This window comes from Engraulis encrasicolus, chromosome 11 (genome assembly GCF_034702125.1).
Source record: "Engraulis encrasicolus isolate BLACKSEA-1 chromosome 11, IST_EnEncr_1.0, whole genome shotgun sequence".
Taxonomy (NCBI): domain Eukaryota; kingdom Metazoa; phylum Chordata; class Actinopteri; order Clupeiformes; family Engraulidae; genus Engraulis; species Engraulis encrasicolus.
This window is the reverse complement of record NC_085867.1, coordinates 1747051-1754550: the sequence shown is the minus strand read 5'-3', so window position 1 is coordinate 1754550 and position 7500 is coordinate 1747051.

The following is a 7500-nucleotide window of genomic DNA, read 5'->3' as shown; positions in this document are numbered from 1 at the left end:
AGAGAGAAAGAGAAAGAGAGTGAGAGTGTGTGTGAGGATATGTGTGCGTGCATACAGTGTGTGAGCATATGTGCACATGCTACGTGTGTGTGTGTGTTTGTGTGTGTGTATGTGTGTATGTGTGCCCAAATGCATATGGGCACGTGTGTGTGAGTATGTGGACAGGGTGGTGGTGGTGGCTTTTCATGGGAGCACATCCAGTACAAGTAGAGTAGAGCCACAGGGCCAACGCTCTCTCCTGTGTGTAGAGTAGAGCCAGAGGGCCACAGTAGAGTAGGGCCACAGTAGAGTAGAGCCACAGTAGAGTAGAGCCACAGTAGAGTAGAGCCACAGTAGAGTAGAGCCACAGTAGAGTAGAGCCACAGTAGAGTAGAGTAGAGTAGAGCCACAGTAGAGTAGAGCCACAGTAGAGTAGAGCCACAGTAGAGTAGAGCCACAGTAGAGTAGAGCCACAGTAGAGTAGAGTAGAGCCACAGTAGAGTAGAGCCACAGTAGAGTAGAGTAGAGCCACAGTAGAGTAGAGCCACAGTAGAGTAGAGCCACAGTAGAGTAGAGCCACAGTAGAGTAGAGTAGAGCCACAGTAGAGTAGAGTAGAGCCACAGTAGAGTAGAGCCACAGTAGAGTAGAGCCACAGTAGAGTAGAGCCACAGTAGAGTAGAGCCACAGTAGAGTAGAGTAGAGCCACAGTAGAGTAGAGCCACAGTAGAGTAGAGCCACAGTAGAGTAGAGTAGAGCCACAGTAGAGTAGAGCCACAGTAGAGTAGAGCCACAGTAGAGTAGAGCCACAGTAGAGTAGAGTAGAGCCACAGTAGAGTAGAGTAGAGCCACAGTAGAGTAGAGCCACAGTAGAGTAGAGCCACAGTAGAGTAGAGTAGAGCCACAGTAGAGTAGAGCCACAGTAGAGTAGAGCCACAGTAGAGTAGAGCCACAGTAGAGTAGAGCCACAGTAGAGTAGAGTAGAGCCACAGTAGAGTAGAGCCACAGTAGAGTAGAGCCACAGTAGAGTAGAGTAGAGCCACAGTAGAGTAGAGCCACAGTAGAGTAGAGCCACAGTAGAGTAGAGCCACAGTAGAGTAGAGTAGAGTAGAGTAGAGTAGAGCCACAGTAGAGTAGAGCCACAGTAGAGTAGAGCCACAGTAGAGTAGAGTAGAGCCACAGTAGAGTAGAGCCACAGTAGAGTAGAGTAGAGTAGAGTAGAGTAGAGTAGAGCCACAGTAGAGTAGAGCCACAGTAGAGTAGAGTAGAGCCACAGTAGAGTAGAGCCACAGTAGAGTAGAGCCACAGTAGAGTAGAGTAGAGCCACAGTAGAGTAGAGCCACAGTAGAGTAGAGCCACAGTAGAGTAGAGTAGAGTAGAGCCACAGTAGAGTAGAGCCACAGTAGAGTAGAGTAGAGCCACAGTAGAGTAGAGCCACAGTAGAGTAGAGCCACAGTAGAGTAGAGCCACAGTAGAGTAGAGTAGAGCCACAGTAGAGTAGAGCCACAGTAGAGTAGAGCCACAGTAGAGTAGCGCCACAGTAGAGTAGAGCCACAGTAGAGTAGAGCCACAGTAGAGTAGAGTAGAGCCACAGTAGAGTAGAGCCACAGTAGAGTAGAGTAGAGCCACAGTAGAGTAGAGCCACAGTAGAGTAGAGCCACAGTAGAGTAGAGTAGAGCCACAGTAGAGTAGAGTAGAGCCACAGTAGAGTAGAGCCACAGTAGAGTAGAGCCACAGTAGAGTAGAGCCACAGTAGAGTAGAGCCACAGTAGAGTAGAGCCACAGTAGAGTAGAGTAGAGCCACAGTAGAGTAGAGTAGAGCCACAGTAGAGTAGAGTAGAGCCACAGTAGAGTAGAGTAGAGCCACAGTAGAGTAGAGCCACAGTAGAGTAGAGTCACAGTAGAGTAGAGTCACAGTAGAGTAGAGTAGAGCCACAGTAGAGTAGAGCCACAGTAGAGTAGAGCCACAGTAGAGTAGAGCCACAGTAGAGTAGAGCCACAGTAGAGTAGAGTAGAGCCACAGTAGAGTAGAGCCACAGTAGAGTAGAGCCACAGTAGAGTAGAGTAGAGCCACAGTAGAGTAGCACCACAGTAGAGTAGAGCCACAGTAGAGTAGAGTCACAGTAGAGTAGAGCCACAGTAGAGTAGAGCCACAGTAGAGTAGAGCCACAGTAGAGTAGAGCCACAGTAGAGTAGAGCCACAGTAGAGTAGAGTAGAGCCACAGTAGAGTAGAGCCACAGTAGAGTAGAGCCACAGTAGAGTAGAGCCACAGTAGAGTAGAGTAGAGCCACAGTAGAGTAGAGCCACAGTAGAGTAGAGTAGAGCCACAGTAGAGTAGAGTAGAGCCACAGTAGAGTAGAGCCACAGTAGAGTAGAGCCACAGTAGAGTAGAGCCACAGTAGAGTAGAGTAGAGCCACAGTAGAGTAGAGCCACAGTAGAGTAGAGCCACAGTAGAGTAGAGTAGAGCCACAGTAGAGTAGAGCCACAGTAGAGTAGAGTAGAGCCACAGTAGAGTAGAGCCACAGTAGAGTAGAGCCACAGTAGAGTAGAGCCACAGTAGAGTAGAGCCACAGTAGAGTAGAGCCACAGTAGAGTAGAGCCACAGTAGAGTAGAGCCACAGTAGAGTAGAGTAGAGCCACAGTAGAGTAGAGCCACAGTACAGTAGAGCCACAGTAGAGTAGAGTAGAGCCACAGTAGAGTAGAGCCACAGTAGAGTAGAGTAGAGCCACAGTAGAGTAGAGCCACAGTAGAGTAGAGCCACAGTAGAGTAGAGCCACAGTAGAGTAGAGTAGAGCCACAGTAGAGTAGAGTAGAGCCACAGTAGAGTAGAGCCACAGTAGAGTAGAGTAGAGCCACAGTAGAGTAGAGTAGAGCCACAGTAGAGTAGAGTAGAGCCACAGTAGAGTAGAGTAGAGCCACAGTAGAGTAGAGCCACAGTAGAGTAGAGCCACAGTAGAGTAGAGCCACAGTAGAGTAGAGCCACAGTAGAGTAGAGTAGAGCCACAGTAGAGTAGAGCCACAGTAGAGTAGAGTCACAGTAGAGTAGAGTCACAGTAGAGTAGAGTAGAGCCACAGTAGAGTAGCGCCACAGTAGAGTAGAGCCACAGTAGAGTAGAGTAGAGCCACAGTAGAGTAGAGCCACAGTAGAGTAGAGTAGAGCCACAGTAGAGTAGAGCCACAGTAGAGTAGAGCCACAGTAGAGTAGAGCCACAGTAGAGTAGAGTAGAGCCACAGTAGAGTAGAGCCACAGTAGAGTAGAGCCACAGTAGAGTAGAGCCACAGTAGAGTAGAGCCACAGTAGAGTAGAGCCACAGTAGAGTAGAGCCACAGTAGAGTAGAGTAGAGCCACAGTAGAGTAGAGCCACAGTAGAGTAGAGCCACAGTAGAGTAGAGTAGAGCCACAGTAGAGTAGAGCCACAGTAGAGTAGAGTAGAGCCACAGTAGAGTAGAGCCAGAGGGCCAGAGTAGAGTAGAGCCAGAGGGCCAGAGCTCTCTCCTGTGTGATGGATGGCTCTCCGCTCACCACTGACACCACCGCATGTTTTGCATCGAAGAACAAACAAGCCAACAACACACTTTTTTTCTGTTCTTTTTAAATAAATAAATAAATAAATAAATAAATAAATGCCTTAGTAACGTCACAACGATTGGAACAATAAATTGTGACTGCAGAGGTATATTAGCAAGTGTGTCGCGCTAGACTGCCCCCCTCCTCTTTCTTCACTCTGATTAATCGTGGCCCTCGCTTCAGTTTCATACCAGAAGGATTGGTGTGGAAACTAGTCCACCACTCCCCGCAATTCATCAAAAGGCAAGTTGTGATTTTATTTATTTATTTTTTTTTGAACGTGCAGACAAACCCTGTTATAGAGCTATTCAGAAAAAAAAAAAAAAATTGCTAGCTTCATAATGGGGTATGAATGCCTTCATTTGACTGCGGTGACAGCGGAAATAAAATGTTGAGTAAACAGATGTTTTTCTAGCAACCGTAACAGATCTCGTTGACTCTCTTGGCTTTCTGTCTTTGGCGGTGATGTAACCGAGGCAAATTCCTCTTCAAAGGAAGACGTACGTACCTGCAATGCCTATCAAGCCACAAAAGGAGAACACACATTCACATGCACGAATGGCACAGACACACACACACACACACACACACGCACACAGACACGCACACGAACAGACACGCACACACACACACACACACGCACACAGACACGCACAGACACACACAGACACGCACACACACACGCACAGACACACACACACACGCATACACTCTCTCTCTCACACACACACACACACACACACACACACACACACACACACACACACACACACACTCTTTCATTCTTTCTCTTTCTCTTTCTCTCTCTCTCTCTCTCTCTCATACACACACACACACACACACACCCCCACACACACACACACACACACACACACACACACACACACACACACACACACACACACACACACACACACACACACACACACACACACACACACACACACACACACACTCTCTCTATCTCTTGCTCTCTCCCTCACACACACACACACATACACACACCACAGACCAGAGTCGCCTCCTGTTCCTGGCCGTCTTCCTGACACCCCCCCTCCTGACCCCCCGCCACCCCCCCCCCCCCCCCCCCCCCCCCCCCCCCTGATTAGCCTGTCAAACAGTGGACCTGACAGGTGCCCCGATAAGCCGTGGGGGTCCGCTCCCAAGATGCCTCACACCCGCCCGGTGGACGCTATTACCAGGTGAGGGTGGGGGTGTGGGTGGGGGTGGGGGTGAGGGTGAGGGTGGGGGTGGGGGTGAAGGTGGGGGTGGGGGTGGGGGTGGGGGTGAGGGTGAGGGTGGGGGTGTGGGTGAGGGTGAGGGTGAGGGTGGGGGGCTTTTGTTCTGTTGTCCACCCATCACCATCACCAACCCCCACAATCCTCATCACACACTAAGGCAGACACACACACAGGCACGTACGCACACACACACACACACACACACACACACACACACAACACGCGCGCGCGCACACACACACACACACACAGACAACACGCGCGCGCACGCACACACACACACACACACACACACACACACACACACACACACACACACACACACACACACACACACACACACACACACACACACACACACACACACACACACACACACACAATCCCTTCCCCAATTGTAGGTCTGAGATAATGGCTTTACAACCCTGACACTCCCACACACACACACACACCACCACCACCACACCCCACACACACACACCACCACCAGGCCGCCACATAGCCTGCTCTGCACAGGAAGTGAACTCAATGGTGGTATTATTGAAGAACCAATTTGTCTGTCCTAATTATCTTATTATTCTTTTTTTTGCTGCGATATAATGTTTTATGATATATAGCCTATTATTTTCTTTGCTTCATTTGTTTCTGTGAGATTAAAAGATGCATCAAACAAGGCGTGAAGGAGAGGAGAGAAGGGGCTGTCATCTTGCCGCTACTCTTATTGTCATGTCTGTTTGGTTTTTGATCAGCCGCGGTGTGATTGACATGAGGGGACGCCATTAAAATGAGCTCAGACATGTGCAAGATGTAAGAGTAATTGCCTGCATGGCCGGATTAATGCACAGGCTAGATATGGCTGCAGCCTAGGGGCCCCCACATACCAGGGGGCCCCTGATTATCCGAAATTGCAGAATTGTGACAAGATGAAATATTGAAAATTTCATCTGTCATGTTGGGTACAGTCGGTAGACATGTTATCCTTAATTCCTAGCTCATAATTATGACACTGTCTATATAAATTTGTCTTGAAATTAGCCTTCCAGGGGGCCCCCAGCAACCTGTAGCCTAGGGGCCCCAGGTCATCTTAATACGGCCCTGATTGCCTGAGGGCCCCCTTCATGACTCATAGTAAAGCAATGAGACACCCAATCAAACAGAGCAAATGAGGTCAGCTCGATAGCCGTGAATCGTAATTCTGGCTCTGCACAAACAATTAAAAAAACACACTTATGAAAAATAGGCCTATAACCGTGCATCTAATGCAGTTGATATCCTCCCCCTTTAAAACAATTAATCAGTTTTGATTGTTTTCATTTCGCTTTCAATTCAAACACAAGTTGGATAAAGTCTGGCACATGTCCATTTGCATATCATTGTCATTGAAACACATACTGTATGCATATGACATAAACTACTGGTCAAAGGTTTGCAGTCTCCACACTTTCTCCCACAATACAATATATAATTAATTCAATTTTAATTTCAGTTCTGGCTTGAAATTAGTGTATTGTGTAATTTCCTTTAAAATGCATGTGTGACAGAGGTGTTCCTGCACAGTCCGTCCCCCTCAGGGACACTAACCTCGTCAATTATAACAGTCCAGAAATGGGAGTCACAGTGCGATACCGCTGGACTAAAGGACCAGTCCCCCATCCCAACGGCATCCATACTGTATGAGGCTTTCGGGAGGAGGGTTTACTAACATTCCACACTAACTATGCTAGTTAGCCTCCGTTACATATGCATACATTATAGACAGGTCATCAGCTGGGAAAATTAGGCCTTTCGTCCTACCGCACTTTTCTCTGTGGATTACTGACCAGAAGCCCTATTGGAAGAAATTAAAACATGGGGCCACGTCAATTTTTGCTCAGAATTCAATATGGCCGCCATTTTCCAAAATTACTTGTTTTCATGCATTATTACATTGTACTATAAGGTGTTATTCATGAACGATTAACTACTTTCAGCACTATTCTGTCCTATTTCCTTACATACATGTTAACAAAGCTTGACTAAACTAAAACAAATGAAAATAAAGTTGGCCACCTTGCAATATCCAAAGGAAAGTGCTGAAAATAATGATTGAAATGCACATAGAGAGTCTATGGCTGGGAAAATTAGGCCTATTGTCCTGTCAGGGTTTTCACAGTGGATTACAGACCAGAAGGCCTATTGAAAAAGATTCACCAGCTGGTTGCCATCTCAAAAGTGCTCCAAAATTCAAAATGTTCTCTATTTTTCAGAATGGCAGACTTTCATACATTTTTCTCAATACTGTAAGACCATAATTATCAATTAAGACAACCTATTTTTAGTGAAATTCTGTCCTATCTCCTATCTACAGACATGAGTACAAAGGTTGGCAAATGAATGATGTAAATATATATCTTTCCCCTTTGAAACATCCTAAGGATTGTTGTCAGAAAATGATTGAATTACACATACACAGTTGACTGCTGAAAAAAGGCTATTGACTTGCCAAACTTTTCACATTAGATTACTGACCAAAAGTTTTTCAGGCCTACATTTTTTTGCATAAAGCAAGGGTGAGTGTGCGTGCGTGTGTGCCCGCGCGTATCCCCCGCTCTACAGTGTCTTTCCCCCACACACTATTCTGCCTCCCCCACCCCCTCACTCATCTCCCCACCAGACACTATTCTGCCCCCCCCCCACTATTCTGCCCCCCCACCCCTCACTCACCCCCCCAC